The sequence below is a fragment of the Narcine bancroftii genome, chromosome 1, assembly GCF_036971445.1.
Source record: "Narcine bancroftii isolate sNarBan1 chromosome 1, sNarBan1.hap1, whole genome shotgun sequence".
NCBI classification, from domain to species: domain Eukaryota; kingdom Metazoa; phylum Chordata; class Chondrichthyes; order Torpediniformes; family Narcinidae; genus Narcine; species Narcine bancroftii.
This window is the reverse complement of record NC_091469.1, coordinates 229,627,000-229,653,414: the sequence shown is the minus strand read 5'-3', so window position 1 is coordinate 229,653,414 and position 26,415 is coordinate 229,627,000. Positions and strand designations below refer to the sequence as shown.

At 43.8% G+C, this 26,415-nt stretch overlaps 1 long non-coding RNA gene across 1 annotated transcript in view; it reads right to left on the bottom strand.

Annotated features, from left to right (window-relative positions):
• LOC138749982 (uncharacterized) overlaps positions 1-26,415 on the bottom strand; it is a 52,257-nt gene that overhangs the window by 13,465 nt on the left and 12,377 nt on the right. The gene's annotated exons all lie outside the window — the stretch shown is intronic.

Sequence of the window (26,415 nt, the reverse complement as noted above, 5' to 3'; positions counted from 1 at the left end):
ATATTTGGGCAAGAACATTGCCATCCAGCTTTAGAGCTGCTTTGATGAAGCATAGTACTTCTCATTTTATCTCGTTTCCCTCCCATCTCTTTCCAGGAAGTGTCATTTCACTTTACTACTCAGTTTTCCAACAAAAAAACAATGAGCAGAACAGATTGCATTTGCAAAGGTTATGGCTAACTACCTGGATCACTGTCCTGTTAATTGTTAGTATAAACTGCTAGGAAGCTGTGATTAGATTAACCACGTGTTGTCACTTCACATATCTATCATTCTGTGCTGAATTTTCAATAGTTTCATTCAGCAAGCCAAGAAAGTTCCTCATTGATCTTCAACATTTTTAGGAGTATATGATGCTGACTCAGGTTAATTTACAATTAGTTGGGTGCTAAGACTACAGCCCATGCAATGGAACCGGTGCTCATGTGGATCAGATGCTCAGTGTGCCTGCGCATGAAGGAGATGAAATCATGTTATTGCACATGATTAGCTCACTTAATGCCTCTGCAGATTCACCTCCAGTAATTCACAGCAGTGTCAGAGCTCCATCAATGGGCTCTTGTCCAGGTCTGCTGGCTACTCCTTGTGCAGCCACCACATTTTGGAAATACAAGTAAACTGTGAGGAAATAAAGTGGAAAACGTAGCACAAAATACACCCAGAGTGCTCAGATTATTCTCTCTAACACTTTGTTATGGATGGATATTGTGCTGCTGTGGCTCTGTGCAAGGGCTCCCAAAGGAACATTCATTCAGTTTCTATTGTAAATGAAAGTCAAGAAAGAGCTGATGATCATTGGACTCTTTGAGGTCAGGGGAAAAATAAATTTCTGATCAAATTGTGGGCCACTCGGACAATGCCCTGGTGGACATTCCACACAAGATCAGCACGGTTAGTGCAACGCTCTTACAGTGCCAGCGACTGGGGTTGGAATCTGGCGCTGTCTGTAAGGAGTTTGTACACTCTCCCCGTATCTTTCTGGGTTTCCTCTGGATATTCTGGTTTCCTTTCACCATTCAAAAACGTAAGGGGGTTGCAGGTCAATTTGGTATAACTGGGCAGCGTGGGCTCATGGGCCAGAAAGGCCTGTTACCGCGCTGTATTTCTAAAAAGAATCCCGATATCTTATCCAAGGCTACATTGGAGAAGCCTAATAGCCTGAATACACCTGAGAATATCTGATCTCAGAAGCTAAGAAGGCTCAGGCCTGGACAGTACTTGGAGGGGAGACCGCTTAGGAACACTAGGTGCTGCAGATCCCCATGAGGGGCACTGGACAAAGTGGCGACTCTCTGTCTGCCTCACAGTAGACAAAAGTTAAACAATTTCATGTACATTACATTCTAAATGTAGTATTACATGACAATAATGGCGTGGTCATACACCACTAGCCTATAGCAGGGGGCGACCTGTGTACCTGCAGAAGAGCACTGGAGGACAAGGCAACACATGGCCGGCTGTCAATCAGCCAACTTGAATGAACCAAGCCCCACCCGATCGGCTGCCAATCATCCTCTGGGATATAAGCTACATCTGGCCCCTTGAGGGTTAGTCTCAGAGCTTTAAACAGCTACTCTCACAGCCAGCTCTGTGGAAGTTTATGTGGCATAAAGCCTGTTGAACAGACTTTATGTTTTGTGTCTGCTTTTCTACTCGATAGCACATCACAATTTATTCTACATAAAATTTTGAAACTGTAATGGAGAAGCTCCTGAATGCCAGGAGCCTCGAAATCGACCCACGCCACCCGGAAGCACAGGCACGCTTCAAAATCTGGAAGCACGCAGTTGAAGCGATCATTGAGGCACACACCGATAAGATCTTAGACTCTGACAGGATAAGGCTCATCTTACTCAGCTCAAAGCTGGGTCCCCGAGCTTTCCAGGCCCTGCTCAGGGTACTCTGAAGCAATGAACACCCTAGAAACCATGTACAAACCTCCTACAAATGTGGTCTTCGGAAGGCACCTTCTGAGTATTTGTGCCCAGTTGCCCGGACAGACGGCCGAGTCCTACTTGGGAGCCCTACGTGAGTTACTCGACCGTGTCTGACAGAACCCAGGGTGAACGAAAGGGAGGTCTACGTTCGAGAGCCATCAGGCAGAAGCTGATGAAGGACAATATCTACTACCTGGTCAAAACAGTGGAGGTTGTCAGAACCCTGGAAGCAGCAGTCTTGCACACCAAAGCCTTCAACTTCAGGCTTCCCCAGGTCTTCACGTGGTCAGCACAGACAGCAGCTGTGCCCCAAAACCAGACGGTGGACAAGAACATCATTGCTGTGGATGCCCCATGCCCTTGTAAGTTCTGTGGGTCCTGGTGTGGGTCAGATCAACAATTGCGTCAAAACTACCTGGCCAGAAATCAGTACTGTTCAAGATGTGGAAAGAAAGGACATTTCACTAAAGTATGCCTTTCAAAGCCTGCTTGCAGCTCATCGGCCCTGTACAACTAGCCCCCATCCTTCCCGGTCCCGGCCATGTGTGATTGCCGGGCTACACCATTGCCCCCGCAGCAACGTCCGGCCTCCCCAACCTAAGCAGCCCTACTTCCGGCCTCTCCGGCAACGATTGCCACGTGCACGCCATGCGCCTGGACCAGCCCTCGACCTCACCAGTGCCGCCCCGCTAAGAGACCATGTCCACGGACTACAATGGCATCACTTCTGGTCCACGGAGAGACGTCACTTCCGCCGCCTGTGATGATGTTACAAATGCCGACGCTGACAGTGTAACATCACTTGCCCCAGCGCAACCAGTGCAGTCGGGGAGGAAGGTTAGCCATGCCGCTGCCATGTACCCCCACACGGCGCCGCCATCTTGTGCCGAGCAGGCGCAGGCGCTACAGCCATCCGGGCCCTCCCAGTCCTACATCGAGCACAGCACCGATAACGATGACCACATGGTCAATACGGGCACTGATCAAACTGCCCTAGCGGCACACCCCACACCTCCGAATGCTGCTGATCACCACCCGACGCACCCCACACTTCCGGGTGCAGCCGATCGCCACCCACCACACCCCATGCCTATGGAGAGTGCCACCAGCCAACAGTCACCTCTTGCGATTCACCCCATATCTGCAGAGGATGTCGCCGGCTGCAACTCGCCTCCACCATCAAGGACCCCGAGATGGTCCTAGCGGCCACCACACTGACCAGAGATATCCCTCATGGCCTCGGGCACTCCATGATGGACATCAAAATCAACTGGCACTGCCTAATCGACAGTGGCAGCACCGAGAGCTTTATTCACCCGAGCATGGCCTACTCCCTAAAACTCAAAACACACTCCACCACCTTCTCTCTCACCTTTGCCACCTTGGACCGAACTATTAATGCCCTCAAGCGCTGCTCTGCCAATCTGACAGTGGACAAAGGGAAGGGAGACATACACCGAGTTCAGGCTCCTGAACATGCCCAAACTCTACGCCCCATTCCTGGGCTTAGACTTCTAATGCCACCTGCTGTGCATCACCCTCACCTTCGGGGGGCCCCTACCCCCACTCAAGCTCAACAGCACGCTGTCCAACCATCTCCGGCCAACCTGCGGCCTCTCCATGCTGCACATCGCCCCTCCTGGTCTTTCCTCACACCTCACGCCAGAGGTGCTATTGCACCTCGGACAGTGACTTCATCAGGGCAGAGGTGCAGCGGCTTCTGGCAGAAGGTGTCATAGAGCCCAGCAACAGCCTATGGAGAGCCCAAGTCCTGGTGGTCAAGGGGGGGGCAGCAAGCCGAAGATGGTCATGGATTTCAGCCAGATCATCAACTGGTAGGCCTAGCTGGATGCCTACCCCTTACCGACGATAGCCGACATGGTCAACGAGATAGCCTGCTACCGGGTCTTCTCCACAATTGACCTGAAGTCGGCCTATCACCAACTCCCCATACATCCACAGGACAAGCCTTACACTGCCTTCGAGGCAGACGGGCACCTCTACCAATTCCGATGAGTTCCATATGGGGCATGAATGGGGTCTCAGTCTTCCAGCGGGAGATGGATTGGATGGTAGACCGGCACAAGCTAAAGGCGATAATGTCACCATCTGCGGCCACGACCAGCAGGGCCACCAACCTGGAGAAATTTCTCTGGACAGCCAAGGAGCTGAACCTCAATTATAACAAAGAGAAGTGCGTGTTCAGCAGCACTCGCTTCGCCATCCTGGGGCACATCGTGGAACGTGGTGTCATTGATCCGGATCCAGAACGAATGCACCCATTAATGGAACTACCCGTGCCTCCCCCCACCCATGCTCAAGGCTCTCCGCAGGTGCCTTGACCTTTTTTCCTATTATTCACAGTAGGTTCCTCACTTCTCGGACAAGGTCCCCCACTGGCTGAGGCCACAACCTTTCCTCTCCCACCCAAGGCGCAGGCAGCCTTTACGCTCATCAGGCAGGATATCGCAGACACCATGATGCATGCCGTGGATGAGGACTCTCCCTTCCAGGTGGAGAGCAATGCCTCCGACGTGGCCCTCGCCGCTACCCTTAACCAGGAGGGGCGCCCTGTCGCCTCCTTCTCCAGGACCCTCCACGGTTCTGATCTAGGGCACTCCAGCATTGGAAAGGAGGCCCAGGCGATCATGGAAGTGGTCTGCCATTTGTGCCACTACTTGGCCAGCAGGAGGTTCACCCTCTTCACTGACCAGCGTGCAGTGGTGTCCATGTTCAACACCACCCACAAAGGCAAGATCAGGAATGATAAGATCTTGTGCTGGAGAGTCAAGCTGGCAACGTACAGCTACGACACCCAGTACCATCCAGGGAAGTTTAACGACTCCCCTGACACCATCTCCTGGACATAGGTGACCTATGTACCTGCAGAAGAGCACTGGAGGACAAGGCAACACCTGGCCAGCTGTCAATAGTCGACATGAATGGACCAAGCCCCACCTGGTCGGCTGCCAATCACCCTCTGGGATATAAGCCACATCCGGCCCCTCGAGCTCAGTCTCGGAGCTTTGCACAGCCAACTCTCACAGTCTGCTCTGTGGAAGTTTATGTAGAATAAAGCCTGTTGAACAGATTTTATAGTTTTGTGTCTGCTTTCTGTTCGATAGTGCATCACAAATGGAACCTTTACCTTTTATCTTTATTTGTGGAGGGAGTTTCACAGGACTGACTGTCAAACTCACATTGGTGAGGAAGAGAAAAATACTTACAATCAATAACTGTGCTCAATCTATTCTATCAGCAAACAAATCACCTGCAGGTTACTTAATGTTTAGGGCAATGAGGGCGTGTTAAGTGGCAGTATCAATGTTTATGTTACAAATACTCATTCCAAGAAAATGTTATCCTTAGCTAAATTACTCTGTAATATCGTGACATAAAGACTTGGTTTCTTCAGTTTAAAGCATTATTTGTAATGACTGTCTGCCCAGACATACAAAATGGTAATACCACTGATTCAGTATTTCATTTGGTAGGTATCTCATAATTGCTTCAATTAGCAAGTCAGACAGCACCCATGGGTACAAATGATCAGTTAATGTTTCAGTAAAAGCACACCGAAATGCTGGAGGAACTCAGCCGGTCTTTCAGCATCCATAAAAAGCAAATATACGTTGTCGACATTTCAGGCCTGAGCCCTTCTTCAAGGAATAAGCAGGATGAGCCAGTAGCAGGAAATCTCAGAATTCAGACACTGTTGGCTGGGGGAGGAATCCAGACCAACAAAAGGTGTTAATCGGTTATGATAAAGGGAGAGGCGAGAACTTATCATGTCTGTGCAAAAGGGGAAAACTAAGGGAGAGACAGAGCTTGGTTGAGGGTGGGGGTAGGGGAAGAAGTTAACGAAAGCCAAAAAAAGTCGATATTAATGCCATCCGATTCGAGGGTGCCCAGTGGAAGACGAGATGCTGTTCTTCCAATTTGCGGGTGGTCTCAGTCTGGCAGTGCACGAGACCATAGACAGATATGTTAGCAGGAGAATGAGATGGAGAATTGAAATGGGTGGACATTGCGAGATCCATGCTATTGCGGTGAACGGAGATGAGGTGCTCAACAAAGTGATCTCCCAGTCTGCATTCAGATTCTCCGATGTAGAGGAGGCCACAGCAAGAGCACTGGATGCAGTAGATGACCCCAGTGGATTCACAAGGGAAATGTTGCTTCACTTAGGACTGTCTGGGGTTCCGAATGGTTTTGAGGGAGGGAGGTGTGCGCACAAGTGGAGCATCTCCAGTGGTGACAGGGGTAGGTACAAAGGGGAAAATTGTGGGGAGGGAGGAGTGAATAAGGGAGTCGTGAAGGCAGAGGGGAGGAGAGGGGAATATGTATCCAGTGGTGGATCACAAAGTTGGTGGCTGAAATGGGGGAGGAGAATGTATTGGATGAGGAGGATGGTGGGTGAGAACGAAAGGAATCCTGTTCTTGGTGCATGTGGGAGCTGAGGGGACCAGGGTAGATGTGCAGGTGATAGAGGATATGCAGGTGAATGCCGCATTGTTGGTGGTAGGGGGGAAACCATGTTGTTTGAAGGAGGACATCTCTGATGATCTGGTGTGGAATTCCTCATCCTGGGTACAGATGCAAATGTTTCGGGTCTGAACCGTTTGTCAAGGCCAGAGGGAAGGGTGTGATATTATATATATATATATATATATATATATATATAAAGCGGGAAAAAACATGGATGAGGCCTCACAGGAGATAGGGTATACCCCAAGATTGTCAGAGCTGGATAGACAGGTAGAGGGAGAAACTATTAGGAAGGATGGGGGAAAGAAGGATTGGAGAGAGAGAAAGAAAATCTATCAGTAAAGAAAAGAGATTGCAGACATTGGAGAAGTGGAGAAACAGACAAAATGTTGGAGGAACTCCAGGGGTGTATTTATGCAAAATAGTGTCCATGGCAGGGGTGGCCAATGTGTCAAAATACATAGTGACAAGGAGGTTGCGCGAGAGCTGGCCTTGGTGGCAGCCATGTTGTATTTGGTGTTGTATAAGTTGAGAGTCAATGGTAGGACAAGGAAGGAGGGTGAGTGTACCGAGTGTAAAAGAAACAGGTGTGTGTTCCTTGAATGTGCGGTGTGGCGGCAGCAGCGGCACTGTCCGTGGAGGGGGCATTCCAGTTATGCCCCCCTTTCAAGTGGTGCCCAGGGCACGTGCCATGCCTGCAATTCCCTAGATGCACTCCAGAGGAATTAAATGGGTAAGGCAACATCCATCAAAGGCAAAAGATAGTCAACGGTTCCCCCCCCCACCTATCATCTCCCACCTCCACCAAACCCTCCCCCCTTTTGTTTGGACATCTCTCATGGTCCCCCACACCTTGATGAAGGGCTTAAGCCCGAAACGTTGGTGATGCATCTTTACCTTTGCTACATAGAGGCACTGTTTGACCTACTGACTTTCTCCAGCATTTATGTATTTTTTTCACTTAACCACCAGTGTCAACAGAATCCTGTGTTTTACCCCTATTTTAAGTTGAATTATTGTTCGATGAATAATGATTTGATCACTATTAAATGTAACCTTTAAAAAAATAACTAAAAAAGATGTTTTGCATGAACTTTCGGACAACTCTATAATTTAGTCAAATTGAATTATGGTTAATGTCCCAGAAGAGGCAGACAGATTCTGTACAACATGCACAAATAGTAATATCCTTAGTCTTTCAGTGCTTGCTCAATCCAACATTCCAAAAATAAGATTTATTGGACAGAGTTCAAACCGTATTTAGTAAACTCACTTGGCCGTCACATAAATCTCGAAAATTGCCGGATTGTACAGAAGATTTAATTCTATCTGCAACCTAAATTTCAATCTGCATAAGGCTGGAAATATGATTAATAGGCAGAGATGGAAAGCACTTGTTTTATCTAAACTTGAAAATATATGCTGCCTTTGTTATTTATCCATTTGATTTTTGTATTGCGATAGATCAGTAAGATAACAATAAAAAAAAACATACAGGAAAACATTTCAGGAAATGGAAAATAAAAAAACACGAAATTCTGATTTCAGTTTTCAAAGCACAGATCCAATGTTTTGCCTTCCATGCCTGCAAACTACTGCCTTTAAATAATAATGAGAGAGGTGTATTTAATTTCCTCTTTACACATGCAGCATCAACTCCTTTTGCCTCCAAAACAATGATTACAAGGCAAAGTATCTTAAAGAGATATTTTTCTACAGATGTACTGGAATTTCTTATGATTTGCTGTTTTACAAACAAACTTCCAAGAAATAATTCAGCATCGTAGAACATTCAGACATAAATACATTTTTCAGACTGCAATGCCGGGAGAATCGCTGAAAAATATTAGCATCATTACTGGCTGTGCGGTTGTTCACACTGGGAGCCTTTTTAGACTGCAAGTACCTGAGTGCAACAGGCCCCGTGGGCTGGACGTGCCGCAGAGTAGATGACCGGCAATGGCTTTTTCCTGGGTCAATTTACACTGCAGGCTTCCTCCAAAAGGTTGTAGGGGTCCTGCAGGATAAATCGTGGTGCAGGAATTGACTCGAAACTCCTGCATGTTCCTTTTTAGGCAGCCCGTGTAGCGGCAGAATTCCTTGATTGTGTCGTTACATGCCTGTAGTTTAAAACCACTAATGTTAGTCTTTACATTTTTTTTTTATGTTGAATTAGTGACCAACACCTCTGTATTTTAACCAGTGGAAAATAAAGTCAGCTAGAATCAAGCAGCCATGATTCAAAAGAAACAGAAACAGGCCATTCAGACCCATATATCTGAGCTGGTATTTATGCTGCAAACACATCTCCCTTCTTTCCTCATCTCATCTGGTCAGATCATTTTATTTTGGAAGATACAGGTTTTACTCCCACAGTTAAAATGCTGAGAACAGATTTCTGCAAGTATAACTAAAGAACAAATAACATTTATTAACTTCAAAGTCCAATTAATTGATTCACTATTTTGATGTCATTTGTATTTACTCTCAATTTGTCATTAACTCCGTAATTAGCCAGCGGGTCGAGTTCAAGGATTGTGAGGTGATGCTGCAGCTCTATAAAACCCTGGCTAGACCATACAGGAAGGTGTAGTGCACAGGAGATTTACTAGGATTCTGCCTGGGTTGGAGAACATGTCATATGAAGAAAGATTGAGTGAGCTAGGGCTAATAGAGGTGTGCAAGATTATGAGAGGCATAGATAGAGTGGATAACCAGCATGTTTTTCCCAAGATGACTTAGTCAATACCAGAGGATAACTGTTTAAGGAAGAGTGGAGGAAAGTTTAGGGGGGATGTCGGAGGTAAGTGTTTACACAGAGAATGATGGATGCCTGGAATACATTAATGCTGGATCGTAATGCTTCTGCCAGTAATATATTTGTATTTTCGTTAGGAACATATGGAAAGAGGAAACTCAAGGATTTCACGATGAAGACCTTACATACTACACTGTTTATCCAAAATGGTCGGGACTGTGTCCATGTTGGATAAATGTTTTAATTTCAGAAAACTGGTCACTTTTTTAAAAACAGCCCCATACCAACAGCAAATCACTTGTTGAAACAACCACAAACAACAAGGGAAGGCTTTTTTAGCATTAAAATTATGTTTAATTCTCACCCAAAAAAATGCTGGCCACCACTGATCACTGACACCTCCCCACTGAGGACCCGCTCATGCCAGGATCCCGAGGGTCACACTCCTGCCCAGGAACTTGAGATCCCTGCTGCCGCCGGGCACCCAAAGTCCACTGCTGCCACCATGGGGACCCCGACGCTCCCTGTCAGTCAGATAAAGGAGGATTTTGGAGAATCCGATTTTGAATAATCAGCATTCTACTGTATATGAATTTAGAATTTCCCTCACATTGTCTAAAGTTAGATTAGTTCTGGAGGAACTCAGCTGGTCTTTTCAGCATCTATAGGAGACAAAGATACATTGCCGATGTTCGGGCCTGAGCCCTTCTTCAAGGAAAAATCAGAAAAGGCAGAAGCCGGATACATCAGGAAGTCTCAGAATTCAAACAGTGGGGGAGGAGGAAGCAATTCTGGAAGCAGGAATCCTTGAAACAGAATGTTGGTTTTACACACATGTCAGAAAGATGTTTGTTTGTACTTTCTCTCCATGTCAGTGTGAAATTCATCCGGATGCTTCAGTTTCCAGTCCCTTTCCAAAGAAGTACAGGGCTAGTTGCATAATTTGTCTCATTGTATTTGGGTGGTGTCGGTTAAAGGGTCAAGAGGGCCTGTTACTGAGCTGTATCTCTAAATAGTTTAACCCACTGGTTCTCAACCTTTTTCTTTCCACTCACATACCACTTTAAGTAATCTCTATGCTATCAGTGCTCTGTGATTGGTAAGGGATTGCTTAAGGTGGGATGTAAATGGGAAGGGAAGGTTGAGAATCACTGCTCTACACCCAATTGTTACTGAAATATTTTGCTTGAGAAAATTTGTCATTGGCCCATTTCCTTTGGAGTTATGAAACCGTGCACACAACGAGTCAATTAGGTACAATTAAAACAGTGATTTTCAAGCTTTTTCCTTTCCACCCACATATCAGCTTAAGCAATCCCTTACTAATCACAGAGCACTGATGGTATAGGAAATACTTAAAGTGGTATGTGAGTGGAAAGAAAAAGGTTGAGAACCACTGGCTTAACTGAATTATTTTAATTTCTTTCAAGACAATTTTAGTTTTCAATTGTTGCTAATTCCCTAATCCATGAAAAATATTTGCGTCGGATATTTTTCAAAACTCTGCAGTGTTCCTCATGTAGTAAGTATACTTTTACATTCTTGTTTAGCCAGCCCTTATGGGTCCAGTGACAAAGGGAATATTAAACAAAGGGAATATTAAACATTTAAAAATTGTACTGTCAAATGTAACTCTCCAAATATGTGTAAAGAAAGACATGGACTTTAAAAAAAACCCCATATTATCATCGTGCGCCAAGGTTGGTGTAGCAGTTAGCGTAATGCCTTTACAACACCAGTGATCGGGACTAGACCTGGGTTCAAATCCCGCGCTGTCTATAAGGAGTTTGTACATTCTCCCTGTATCTGCATGGGTTTTCTCCGGGGTCCCTGGTTTCCTCCCACCCTTCAAAAAATGTTCCGTGGTGTAGATTAATGGTGTGTAAATTGGGTGGCATGGACTCATAGGGCCGAATCGGCCTGTTACTGTGCTGTATGTCTAAATTATAAATGATGTCTATAAAGAGGACTCTAGGGGTTTTCTTTATAAATTACATTATGTCGTCAAGGTGCAGGAAAAGATGTCTTTTTTTTATTCTTAAAAAAACTAAGTGAAATTGAGAAGTGAATTTGTTTGACATTTTGATGGATGAAGGCCAAAAAATACCTTGAAAAATTTGCTACCCATCATAAATCCCAGTATTTTAAAATTTAGATATATGGAATGGTTACAGGCCTTCCAGCCTACTAGTCCATGCTGCCCGATTACACCCAATTAACCATATGTTTTGAAGGGTGGGAGGAAACCAGAGCACCCGGAGGAAACCCAAGCAAACTCCTCATGGACATTGTTGGATTCAACCCTGGTTGCTGGCACTGTACGAGTGTGGCACTAACCGCTATGCTGACCGTGCCACCAATTTGATTCTTTACATTTTTCACTCATCCAGTCTCCCTCAGTGCAAAGGCCATCTAATTCAGTGGTGCCCCCCACAAACATTGTCCTGCTTCAGCACATAGCTTTCTCCATCATGCCTTTGTTATCTCTGGACTCAACCACTCCAATGCCACCCTGGCCAGTCTTGCATTTTCCACCCTGCATAAACCTGAGCTGATCCAGCATTCTGCTTCAAACCTTTCTTATCCTGGTTCCCCGTCATCCCTGTTTATGGTCTTCCGATCTCACAAGGTTAAAAATAAATGACAGCAGGAAAGTGGAAAGGGAGAAAAATGATTTGTTTGCAAACATGTCCAATTAAGTTCTGGTGTATCTATTTTTTTACATCATGAAATCAGCAACTACTATGAAGAAAAGATATTCCTTTCTTTCAGAATCAATATAAAACAAAATGGTCCACACACAAGCATATGGAAATTTAGTGGGTGGGGGCCTAGGGGGCATCTTGCCTCCTGTTTCTTTTAATCAGACATTTGCAGTTTCGAACTCTTGGTCAGCCACTGCGGCCCTTTCAAATCTCTTTGGGCCAGATTGTACTGAGAGTGTGCAAGCAATTGACGGCTAGTTTCCAGTTCATGCATCAGACTGTTCTGAACATTAACGCAGAAGTTCAGAGCAGTCAGAGAGATAGAAATTGAGAATGCACTGTCATAAAACACTGGACAACAATTTATTTCAAAAGGTCTGCTTCCTGAAGAAAATTGGAGATTATGTTAGACAACTTCAAGCTGAACACAAAGATAATTTCAGATTTGCTGTATCCTGTAGGAAATTGAAGAAACATTAAATTAACTTTCACTGAATTTAGTATATTTAATCGCATAATGATGCTGACTCATTGCATTAGTTCAACTGACCAAAAAATGTTTTGTCACTGATTTTCATTGGTACTCAGCATCTGATGCCTCTTGTGTCAGTGTCCAACAATAGTCGGCCAGCATTGATAGATTCCAGTTACCCTGATACCGCTTTTCCATGGGCATAATGTCCCAGTGAAACCTTTCACCATGTTCATCACTGACTGCACCAAGATTGGTGGGGAAGAAGTCCAAGTGCAAATACAAAAAATGAATTTTCAACGACGTAGTTTTGTATGCTTGAAGTAGGCTTAAAACTATGACAGGAAATCACAAAAATAGGTTACAAGTTAAAAAAAAAAGGCACGTGATAGGAAAATTCTGATGTGATGTCGTGATCTGCAGCCCAAAATCCATAAAATACACCAACAGTGTTCAGGAAGCACAATGTTCATTGTCCAGTGTAACTTACAAAGCCAAGGAATCAGATACACTTCATATCCAACTCTTCAGGATTGAACAGCTGGCTTACCTAATGCAACCTAATTTGTTTGATGTTGTCACCAACCTTAATCAGAAAGATAAAGTGAAAGTAAATTCTTTCAATCAAAATATGGATATGTTGATTAATTGATTGAAATTAATGCCTTCTTAAGTGTGGTTTTAATTAAAAAAAATAATTATTTGAATGTTTTCAAAATAATTCCTTCAAATTGTTTTGAGAGCACAAAACATCAGGCTACAACCGTGACACTCGGTGGCCAGAGACTTGGTTTCTGCCACATGTAGCTGAGCTGTTGCTTTCAGCCCTTCTCTCTGCATGGATCAAGTACAGTGGTGATACTTGTTTACATGGGGAGCTACACAACTTTAAAAGGTACGCATGTCAGCGAGTTTTGCACAGTGAGAGAGAGGCATATCTGAGGTCCCATGAATCCAGCATAACATTTACCAGTAACAGAATTTTCATCTTCAGGTAGCCCCACCTCTAGCTGTTTCCAGTGTTTCCTTCTCTTTATTCCCTATTTCCCATTCTCACTTCAATCTCTCAAATGTGTTTCTTCCTAACCCACCCCCATACACAGTGATCTTTATCTCTCGCTCCACCTCTTCTTCTGTCCAATATTCTATCACCTGTGGCCCCTCTCCTACTGCTCTCCCCCTCCTTTATTCCCCTCTTTATATATATATTCTCCCCTTCCCATTTTGGCCATAATAAAGTGTCCAGACACAAAATGGTGGCTAACCATTTCCACCAATGGATGCGGTGGATCTGCTGAGTTCCTCCACCTTGAACAGTAACATTTTTTGTTTATATGCTCTTGTTTTAAGTGGTGTCCTGATTAAAATCAACCTAGCTTTTTTACCGTTCCACAATTTCCACTTAAATTTATAATTTTTTAATTTAGACAAACAGCACGGCAACAGGCCAATTAGGTGCCACGAGTCTGTGCCGCCCAATTTACACCCCATTAATCTACACCCCTGGTACATTTTTGAAGGGTAGGATGAAACTGAAACCCCCAGGGAAAACTCATGCAGACACAGGAAGAACATACAAACTCCTTACAGACAGCGTGGGATTCAAACCCAGGTCCCGGCTGCTGGCATTGTACTGATAGCTATGCCAACCGTGGCCCCTCAGACACTTAGTGCATCAGCTTTTCTCAGAGTTTTTTTTATATAAAACACTCCTCTCAATACCAATATGGTCGGTAAGTTACAAGAGATTATTCTGGGGGAGAAGATAAACATGCACTTGAATGGATGGCCAAATGCTGATTAGGGATGGTCAGCATGACCTTGTAAGTGGAAGGTTTTGTTTCACAAATCTGATTGAGTTTTTTTTGAAGTGATTAAGAAGATTGACGAGGGCAGAGCTGTAGATGTATATGTGGATTTCAGCAAGGCATTCGATAAGGTTCCGCACGGTTGGGTTGCTCTGGCAGGTGAGGTCACTCGGGATCCAAAGAAAGATTGCAGAATTAACAGAAAATGGGCTTCATGGAAGACAACAGAGGGTGATGGTGATAGGATGCTTTTCGAACTGAAGACCGAAAGTGATGTGCCACAGGGTTCATTGTTGGGTCCATTACCGCTTGTCATCTGTATCAATGATTTAAATTAAAACATACAACGCATGATTAGGATATTGACAGGTGACACTAAAGAGTCTGGTATTGTAGATAGTGAAGAAAAATTGTACAAAACAAAAATAATACACTAATATTGCTTAAAATATTGAAAAGAGTGTGTCATCTTTAACTTTATGACTTTTGGCGATCAGTTCATATTCTCTTCGCTAAGTTGTTTACAGTAATGGAAATTGTGAACAGGGTGAGGGGAGATTTAATTGAGGTTTACAAGATTATGAGAAGTACAGACAGAGTGAATGCGAGTACGCTTTTCCACAGATTGGGGGAGATGAATACGAGAGGTCATAGTTTTAAGCTGAAAGGGGAAAGGTTTAGGGGGAACATTAGGGGAAAGTTCTTCACTCAGAGAATGGTGGGAGTGTGGAACAAGCTCTCATCTGATGTGGTGAATGCAGGCTTGAATTTTAAGAACAGACTGGATAGATACATGGATGGAAGAGGTTTGGAGGGTTACGGAGTGGGAGGTCACTAGGAATAATGGTTATCACAGATTAGAAGGGCTGAATGGCCTATTTTCTGTGTTCTATGTTTCTAAGGTGGTTGCCAAAGATTGCACCAGGATCTTTATCAGTTGGGCAGGTGTGCAGAGGAATGATTAATGGAATTTAATACAGAGAAATATGAGGTGTTGGATTTTGCAAGTCTTACATGGGTAGGCTGTACACAGTGAATGACAAGGATATGGGGAGTGTTGTAGAGCAGAGGGATCCAGGAATACAGGTACATGGTAGGCAGGGTGATCACCAAGGCTTCATTAATCACTGTATTGAGTATAAATGTTGGGAAATCATGTTCTAGTTGTATAAGACATTGGTGAGGCCACAATTGGAACATTAAGTTAGGTTTTGGTCACTGTGCAATGTGAAAAATTTTGTCAAGCTGGAGAGGGTACAGAGAAGATGTATAAGGATGTTCTCAGGAGTCAGGCTTGAGATATAAGGAGAGGTTGATCAGGCTAGGAATTTATTCCTTTGAGCGTAGGAGGAAGAGGGATGATCTCATGAGAGGAATAGATAGGGTACATGCAAAGAATCTTTTGCCCAGAGCGGGGGTGGGGGTGGTTGGGGGAGGATCAGTAACCAGAGGATATAGGTTTAAGGTGATGGGGAGAGATTTAATAGGAATTTGAGCGGTAATGCTTTTACACAGAGGGTGATGAGTGCAGGCTTGAATTTTAAGAACAGACTGTCTGCCTGTCCCGCATCGGACTTGTCAGCCACAAACGAGCCTGCAGCTGACGTGGACTTTTACCCCCTCCATAAATCTTCGTCCGCGAAGCCAAGCCAAAGAAGAAGAAAGAAAGAAGATGAGTGTGTAATGGGCTGCCAAAGGAGGTGGTTGAGGCAGGTTCAATTGGAATGTTTAAAAAAAATTAGATGGCTACATGGGGTTAGAGGGATATGGACCAAGCACAGGCAGGTGGGCCTAGTGTGGGTTGGACATTTTGGTTGGCATGAGCAAGTTAGGCCAATGGGTCTCACTTCACGCTGCATCACTCTGGAAGTTTATTATGTTTTCCACTCTGCTTCTATGAAGCTGACCTTAAGTCTGCAAATCATAAAATATCACCCTGAGTGATACGACATGGAATACCAGAGGAGGCTACTTATTGATCAGATTTCTGACCTCTCCATTGATGATGGTTTTGATGGATAAGGGAGGTTATATTATTTTTCACTGACTTACAGAGAAAATACTCTTTTTATTTTGTTCTTCTTTTTAAAATCTATTTATCTATCCATACCAAGAAGTACCAAGTTTAGTCAAGCAACTAGGCCTGTGCTGAATTATATGAAAACTGCCCCTTCAACATCGGTTATGTTTCTGTCCTTCTGTTGCCTCAGCTAGGACTCCACACTGAGAGAACTGAACCATAATCCCCAAAAGCGTATGGAGTCTCATCCTATTCTTGCTCATTTATGGGATCTTACTTCTGTTGCAGAATGAAGACTGCATCGAGAATAAAATCAGATACCCTAGATGATTGATTTCCTCTGATAGGATGGTCAGAGAGATTTTATGTATCAATTATCTTAATATTTAATTTAATGAATAAAGGTTATGGGGATGAAATTCAATAAGATTGCATCCATTTAATTTCAGTCAGGGATCAAAGATGATCAATTTGGTTTTATTGCAGAAGGTGGTCCTTGAGTATGCTTCTAATGAGTTCAGGGTTATTGGAATTAAGTATTGATAAAAGAAAATAAATTTCTGGAAGCATTTTAGCGGAAGTAACATGTGATCATGCAATTATTATATCTTTCACATTGCGCCATGAAGGTCAAAACTTTAAAAAGCGTGTGAATGTGAATGCTTTCAGTTCACTTTCCTGAATGTCATCCAGTCAGGTCCTTGATGTATTGTACTGGGGTTTAGATGTCAATAACACCAAGAATCAGTGACCCAAGACAAAGGTCAAAATGAGGTTAAGGTTCAATAAATAAGCCTGTGGTTTCATTTCCCAGACTGATTTCATCTGTTTTTCTATCACTGAAGGCTTCCAGTGATAAAATACCATTCTCTACAAAGTGAAGATTTACTATGAGAGGACGGATGTGGAGGTCCATCAGAGATCACAAGAAAAAAAAATTATGCAATTGAACAAGGTTGAATGGATGTTGGTCAACTGGACAGGTTGGAACACAGTGGCTTTGACAGGCTGGCTTAGAGTCCAGTTTGAAAATAAAATGGATTGAGAAGTGGACTGCCAAATTGCAATTTCTCAGTTTCCTCCCCGTCCAACCCCAATATTCCCCACATTTCCATCTCTCTCCTCCATTGCTGTAAATTAAAGGAAACCCAGAATACATCCTTTGATTTCCCTGTATAAAATGTTGAAAGAATGTGTCAATTCTGGGGTTTACATTTGACACTCACAGCCCTGCCTTTGGAGGTTAAAACTTAATTATTTCAGGCCTCATTTGACTTCAGATATGAAATTAATAGACCTATCTTTTATCCTACATTCGGAAAGGCAAACTGGAACTTTCAGTACTGGGGTATATCTCCATTGGCCTGTACAAATCATGGTAAATAAAACATATCAGAATTTATCAGAAGCGCATGCTATTCCTTTGAGAGAGTCTAACTTACAGTAGGTGATTCTTAAGAGTTAAGTGCATATATCCAAACTATATGTACAAGTTACATGTAACATTCCCTGGAAGTCAAACAAGAAAGTCTGCAGATGTTGTGATTGTACTTTAATACATGAAAGGGCGAGCAAAACTCATCAGGTCATGTGGTGTCCACAGGAAACAATGTTTCAGGCCTAACCCTTTGTCAAGGTAATGAACAGAAGGCGGACAGGCACCTGAATAAAAGAGGTAGGATTCATCTGTGGGTTTACATCAGGGAGAGACTGGACCCAGATTGAGAGATCATTTCATCGAGCACCATCACTCTGTCCGCTGCAATAATGAGGACCTCTCAGTGGTCAACCGTTTCAATTGCACATACTATTTCAATGTCGATATGTCTGTCTATGGCCTCAGGTAATGCCAAAACTGAGGCCATCTGCAAATTGGAGGAACAAAATCTAATAGTCTTTCTGGGCACTTTCCAACCAGATGGCATTAACAATGACTTCTCCAGGTTCCATTTGGCCCCTTCCATGACTCTCTCTCTCTTTCCCTATACTCCTCTCTCCTTTCCTCCAGCTTCCCACCAACTTCCCTCCCTCCCCCCATCACCTCAGCTTTTTTCTCTTCTGCCCTCCCACCCACATCCACTTATGACCTCTTGACTGTTGGTCTGTGATCATCCCCCCTGCCTCAACTTCCATCCTCCCGCGACCCTTTTTAGCCAGGCACCGGCCTGCTTTCTGCTCGTACCTTGATGAAAGGCTTGGGTCCGAAATGTTGATGCACACCCTATGGATGCTGGGTGACCTGCTGAATTTATTCAGCATTTTTGTGTAGATACTGAAAGCCAAACTGCTTACTGGGACAAGAAGCTTCCTCTGGTATTTCCAGGTGCATTACTTGTCAGGAAGTAGTTTCTAGGTGTCTGGAATTATTCAGGGCTTCGATTAAAAACATTTATCTCCAGAAGATGAGCTGGAATCATGTTTAAGCCTCCATCATATATGAAGATTCCTCTCTGGGGAAGTCAGATTGTGCACTCTCCATCTAATGCAATGGTTCCCAACCTTTTTCTTTCCCCTCACATACCACTTTAAGTATTCCTTATGCCATAAGTGCTCTGAGATTAGTAAGAGATTGCTTAAGGTGGTTATTGGGTGGAAAGAAAATGGTGGAAAACCACTGCTTTAATCGTACCTAATTGACTCGTTATGTGCAAGGTTTCATAATTCCAAAGGAAATGGGCCAATGACAATTTTTCTCAAGCAAAATATTTCAGTAACAATTGGGTCGAGAGCAGTGATTCTCAACCTTCCCTTCCCACTCACAACCACCTTAAGCAATCCCCTACTAATCACAGAGTACTGATGGCATAGGGATTACTTAAAGTGGTATGTGAGTGGAAAGCAAAAGGTTGGGAACCACTGATCTAATGGAAGGAGGTTTGCATAGATCTTGAAGTAGGTCAAGGGAGTGGGAGCAGAGTAGTCAACTCTCAGGGACTGCATTCAACACAAGAAACATCTCAAAGACCTAACACACCAGCAGAGATGAGTGCACATCTTCACTGATGGTTTGAACACTCTGCTCCTCTCCCCTCCTTTGCACTGAACCTGCCACTGGAAGATTCTCCCTCCAGCCCTCAGCTCCTTCAGTGCAGGCTTCACTCTGCAGGCCCCTTAATGTTGAGCAGTGCTCAGCACTCAATTTATGCCACTTTTTTCGGCAATGTAGGCCTTGAGAATTGCAATGCGTCCTACCCAAAGGATGGTGGCCTGTTTGGGTGTGAGCTAAAGAGTTTGATCCTACCATATCCAATGCCAAGGCCCTAGGGATCCAGGATATCAGCAGCTTCACTGACAGAAGTAACAGTAAAGTCTCATGCAGTTCAAGTAGTTTACAAATCTACAGTGTGTGATCACCCTCATAAACATTGCACTGCAGTTTCTGCCTCACACAACCAACTCTGTGTCAACAACATTTACAGTCTTGTTGGATGTTCATCTGTTGCCTTTCTAACTTTGGGCTTCACCTTAGAAAGGCTGCAGAGTCACAGTGAGGAAGCATCAGTCATCTCCAGTATTTTGTTTTGTGCACCCCCTCAGGCTTACTGAGACCCCTTGTCTTTTGTTTTGAGTGGGAGGTTACCTGCCTCCTGTCACCTGTTATGCTGTCATGGAGATCAATTAAGGCCTGCTCAGCCAGACTGTCGCAGCACCCCTCCAGACGCTGTATTGTGCTCATTCAAATGAAACCACTAATGGCGTCCAGCTACAAGTATTTTCGTCTTCCATCAGTTTGTAATAGCCTAATCTCAGAAGCTAAGCAGGGTCAGGACTGGTCAGTGCTTGGAGGGGAAACCGCCTAGGAACATCAGGTGCTGTAAGTTTCTGTGAGGGCCACTGGACAAAGTCTTCAAACGTCTGTCTTCAAACGTCTGTCTTCAAATGTTAAAGCATTTCATGTAGTTACCTCCAATAATGGAGCCTTTACCTTTAAATTACTGGGAGACCAACTCAAGAGTATAATACCCTCAGTTGAACTGAACCATAGGAACAAAAGGCTACTGCTGGCAGACGATCATTGAAAACAATAAGGAAAATTTATTTTTACTTTCCAGGTCTCATTTTGAGACAATACAGATTGTACAATACAAAGGCACATTATTGATGGAAAGAAAATTTCTATCTCACTCTTTTTGTGAGCAAAGTGATGCAAAAAAGTCTGCTTCCTGCTATCGACATGTGCTCATTCATGAGACCTCACAGTTCGTCAGTTCCCATGAAAGAAAAAGCTCATATAATGAAGCATCAAAATGTAAAAAAAGAATGTATGCAGTCTCTGTAGAAACCAGGTGTGAGGGAAAAATGGCAAACAACAGTTTTCAGAGTCTAGATTTTCTTTTGAAGTGTGAATATTTTCCTTCTAACATCTGCACTTTAAAGAAACATTTGGTAAACATTACATGGCAGCTTGTGGAGAAATTGAAACCTGGCCTAAAGAAATATTCCTACTTAATGATTTACAGTTTATATTACAAATTTAGTAGCTCGTTGAATTTATCTGATGAGTTGATGGAGAAAGTGCAGAACATAAAAGATTTTTCGTATGTGTGGAGTCCAAAGAAAATATATATTAAAAATTCTGCTTTCCATTGGTCAATCTGAAAAATGTGATTAACTTTTTTAGTTGCATGATGTGAATTGAAGTGCATTCTTTGAAATTTATCTCACCACTCAAAAATTCAGAGTCCATTGTAAAGTGGCCCTTGCTCAAGAAGATACCTGCTGCCAGAAATTGCATTATTGACACAGAAAATAATGCATTGGGCCAAATTGCCTGTCAATCCTTTGGACTTTGTTTTATCCTCAGTAACTATGCATACTCAGGCAAACTTTTAAGTCCAAGGTCTAGTGGAGCTCATGTACATTTGACTTCCCTCATGGACACTGGACTCACTCTTGAACCCAGTGCTGGAGCATTGACATTCTGAGGAGAGAGGATGGATTCGCTTGACTTTCAGCCTCCCTGCTTTACACCAAGGAAAGCTGGGCAATATTTATGCCGATACTTCCATGTTAAAGTATTTGCTTGCTAATTTAGTTTTTTAAATTATTTGTTGGAATTAAAAGGTGATTTTTTTTTCTCCCCACTTAACTCGCAAGATCTAAATGGCCTTCAGGGTCATTTAAAACCTGCTTGTCACTTGAACTTTACTCCATTTCACCGATGCCTCTTGGGGAACGAACGTCAAATCTTCATGTTAGAATAAAGAGCATTCAGGTCAATGGGCATACATGGCAAGTCTGGACAAGACAGAGCCCAGTGCAATTTGACCCAATAATTTTTGTGGTCAGAGAATAATTTGAAGGATCGGCTGAGGTAAATTTCCACTCTACTCTCTGTGTGCTTCCTAAATCCAGTAAATGCCATAGTCTCTCCGAAAGACAGGACTCTGTCTGGCTGCGGGGGCTGTGGAAGGTGAATCTACGGACACTTGGTGATTCTGGGGGGCTGTTTTTTGCTCCTCTCTCTCTGACTGTAAGAGGTGCTTAGGCAATTCCTGCCAGAGGCGAATCTGTCTGTCTTGCAGCAGGCAAAAATAAATTTCATGTGATATGACACAGGTTTTATTACTATGATAATAAATTGAATCATGAATGTTGAAAGGTACCACCCACAAAGACTTCACAAAGTCCTGCTAGACCACTGGTGAGGTAAGAGAACCAATGCAGTATCGTCTGCCTGGCTAACATCCCAGCATTGGCATCAGTTCCACTGACCAGCCCACATCTAAAGCCAGATGCCCTGAAAGAGGCCCTTTGTTCCGAGCTCGCTTGTGGGAATTGATTACCAGGGGGTTTGAGGAAAAGACTGTAGGGACGCTTGAAGAATTGCAACATCCCCACTAACTCCTGGGAACCTCTGGCCCAAGATTGGTCACCGTGGATGCAGGGCATTCATAATAAATATCAAGATCCTCAGGTCCATGTGTCAAGAGCACACAAAAGTCCAGGGTAAATGGTACAACGAGCACGGTCACATGGACTCATGGCCCGTGACTCGAAGCACCTTCTGCCCCACTGGTGGCTGATTCTGCAGGTCACATATGGCCTCATCCATCACCTCTGAATGCTGACACTGGAGTAGAAGCAAGCCCTCAATAATAATAAGGGTCCACCTACAACCAATTCTTACTGGCAGTAATGAAAGGAAAATTGAAGAAATCACATATATTTTAATTTTTCTGAACAGATAGGTACTTTGGTGTCGTATAACCATAAGCGAGCAGCTACCAGTGTAATAACGGAATCTAATCGGACTTGAAACAAAAAATCTGCTGGGTCTCTTGACACTCACACTTCCAGCTTCCCTCCTGCAAACCCCTCACAAGCATTTGTGTCAAAAGTGTGTGAAACGTCTCAGCTGCTCTATTAAAACCTCAACCATCAGAAGTATTTTGGTGTGATTCTCTTCAGGTCTTTGCCAATTGTCTCCACCTGTGAAATCAAATAGGCTCTATATGTTAACTATACAACAATAGTCCGGAACAATCACGAAAGACTGTGAATTGCTTGCAACTTATTTGAAACAGTCACCATTTTAAAAGAAACCAAAAGGGCATACAGTCTGCACCTTAAATGTTTGCTTTCTCAATAGTTAATTTTCCCTTATCATTCAATGGAATTCAAATTATTATTATCAGGACTGCAGACAAAATAAAAGATTTGCTCGCTATTGCTGTGATTATGAAGTTCTAAAGTCAAACTCCCTATTTATTGATTTTTTTTTTCCCATGAGTAGATTGACTGAAAGAGGACCGGAGGAAGGAACAGCAGAAAAGGTCCTTCAGCTTTCAATAACCATCCTGAAAAGTCCATCCAGCTCAAAGATTATTTTTAGATTCCAAAGGGAAAAACATTACCAAATCATCTTTCATTAATTTAAGATGTGATCAGAAGAAGTAATATCAAACGCTGTGGTACAGCAGCTCCGTGGTAACACCCCCATTCGATATGGTGGTATTGCATCCAAGGTATCAGCTTGCATTGAAGTGTGCAGCTCTTTATTTTTCTTTCAAATTAAGTGACAGGGAGAGAATGATGCAAGAAGAGGGATTGCTTTTGCAGCATTTTTCATTGTCAGATCTGCTGATAGAGCAGTTGTGTGCCTCAAGTGTTGCAATTTGATGGGAGAGGTCAATGCTGCTATATTGAGGGTGAATTGAAGTCAGTTAGCAAAGGTAAGGTAATGAAACACAGCGAGTTAGAGTTTATTTTTAAAACATATTGTTGAATCATAACCGATTAAAATTTATGTTCCTATTTATAATTAAAAGAGTCGTTGGCACTTCATGTAACCCATTTGGAGGTTTGTTTAATGACAGATTTTCACTCATGCTTTTAAGATAAATCCAGAATATTAACAGCAGTTTCAGAAGACTTAGTCTACCTTCTATGGAGCTCAAGACATTGAATAATGTATAATCTCTGCATTTGCAATTTTATAGACAGGATAAGTAGCACTTCAGTAATAAATTTATCTCATAAAAGACGCCATTGACTATAATTCTCAAATATTCACCACCATTTTTTTTTAAAGTTAAGGAATTTTTAAAAATATATTTTAAACCGCCTTCCAATCAATTGCAATTTCATTCTCATTACAGAAGAAAGGAAGGGAGAGTGAAATGCACAGGTCTTCGATGGCAGCAGTCTGTGGAGATAGTGGGATGACCCCAGTCAGGAGGAATACTAAACAGAAAGTCCGAGAAGCAGAAGGTTGAAGACAGAAAGACAGCAGCTGGAGGTGACTCTTAGGAGAGGACAGTGCCAAAGGTTCTGTCCAAGATCAGCCCGCTTACAAAAGCAAGCTAACCAATTTAAAACCCTTCGAGAGCAAAGACACAGTTAGTTATTTCTTTGCTTAAAAATGTTCAAAAGGTTGTGGATACAAGTCCTCTGTTCATGGATCAGGAATATTCATTCCCTGGAGAAGGCTGCTTTCTGTTGGTGCATTCATTCTTCAGGTTGCCGGCTTCGCAGTAAGGCCAGCATTTATTACTCATCCTTAATTCTCCTCAGTCCACTCCACGCATCGACCCAGTATTGCAGTGCCTCTGTGAACGGTGCACCAATAATAATTTTTAAAAAAGAAGGAGGTGCTCTCAGCCTACTGCAATGCACCGGAGAAGCTGCTCCCATAATGTCATTAGGGAAGGGATCCAGGATTTAGACCTAGTAATGATTGAGGAATAGTGGTACATTTTCAGCAGAGACCCAGCATTGACTTCAAAATGGCGCCCTACAGCAGAGACCCAGCACTGACTTCAAAATGGCGCCCTACAGCAGAGACCCAGCACTGACTTCAAAATGGTGCCCTACAGCAGAGACCCAGCACTGACTTCAAAATGGCACCCTACAGCAGAGACTCTTTGCAAGCAGCTCTGATGGGGATCCTCAAATATTCCTGTTCAGAACTTCTAAAAATCAAACATAAAACCAGAAACACAAAATCAAACTTACCCATTAAGATGGATGTCCTAAGATCGCTGACAGACCTCGGAATCAGCAGTCTCCATCGGGACTTTTAAACACCCGGTGCTCAGGCAAGTGCAACTACAACAAGTCCGCGGGGATTTTAAACAGCCAGCGATTGGGCCATTCAAACTTTGCGGGAGTCGCAAACAGCAGATGCTCTATACATTCGAACATCACAGGTGATTTAAAGGGACAGCGCACAAACTATTTAAACACCGTGGGAACGACCAGCAGCAGACCCACGGACCAGGTAAAGAAGACTCAACCACATAGATGGAGAGGAGGGGCTACAGGTCAAGCTGAGATGCCAGGGCCTGAAGCTTCCACTCCCCACCATCCTCCTGGCCAATGTAAAGTCCTTGGAGAACAAACTTGATGAATTCCAAGTCAGACTTCAACACCAGAGAGCTATCCGCGAATGCTGCATGATGTACTTTACAGAAGTATGGCTAAACATGAGCATTCTGGACACAGTGCTGTAGCCCAAGGGTTAGATCCTTTATTGCATTGACCAAACACCAGTGTCTGGAAAAACAAGGGGAGGCGACATTTGTGTCATTATCAATACATGACAGTCGTGATGGTCGTGTCCCAGTCCTGCTCCCCAACCTGGAACATCTGGTGATCAAGTGTCACCCATTCTACTACCCGCTGAGGGAGTTCACTGCCATCATTCTGTCCGCAGTGTACATTTCGCCACAGGCCTACGTCAGGCTGGCACTGGAGGGACTGAGCACTGTGATAACCATCCATGAGACAGCACATGCTGATGCCTTCCTGATCTTTATGGGGGAATTCAACCAGGCCAACCTGAAGAAGTCTCTGACAAACTACCACCAACATGTCACACGTGAGACCATGGGAACCAACACACTCGACCATTGAAGAACGCATACCGAGCCATACCATGATCACACTTTGGTAAGTCTGATTACCTGGCTGTACTTCTACTCCCGGTGTACAAGCAGAGACTGAAGACCACAGCACCAGTGATGAAGATGTCGAAGGTGTGGTCGAGGGAGATGGAGGAGAGTCTTCAGGACTGCTCTGAATTGGTGGACTGGACCATATTCAAGAACTCATCCATGGATTAAAATAAATATTCAACAGGTGTAACTGACACCTGTGTGGATGAGTGTGTGGCCATACGCAAATACCGGGTGTTCCCCAACGAGAAGCCCCGGATTAATCAGGGAATCCACAACCTGCTGAGGGCAAGAACAAGGGCGTTTAAGGCTGGGATGTCTACAAGAAGACCAGGTATGGCTGGTGGAAGGTAATCTCCAAAACAAAGTGGCAATTCTGGAGGAAGCTAGAGACAGATACACACCAGCAATGGCGGGCAGTGCAGGCCATTGCAGCCTACAAAGCGAGGGTGAACACTATAGATGGCTACAATGCTTCATTACCCAATGAGATGAACACTTTCTATGCCCACTTTGAGAAGAAGAACCAAACAGTTCCTACTAGAATCCCTAAAAAGGCTGAGGCCCCTGTGATATTGGTCTCTGAGGGCGAAGTCAGAACATCATTCAAGAGCGTGAACCCTCTCAAGGTGTCAGGCCCGACAGTTATACCTGCCAGGGTACTGAGAATCAGCACCAACCAATTAGCCAAAATGTTCATGGATATTTTCAATCTCTCATTGCTGCAGTCAACGGTTCCCAACTGCTCCAAAAGGGCATCAGTCATCCTGGTACCCATGAAGAGTAGCGTGAGCTGCCCCAACGACTACCGCCCAGTAGCACTAACATC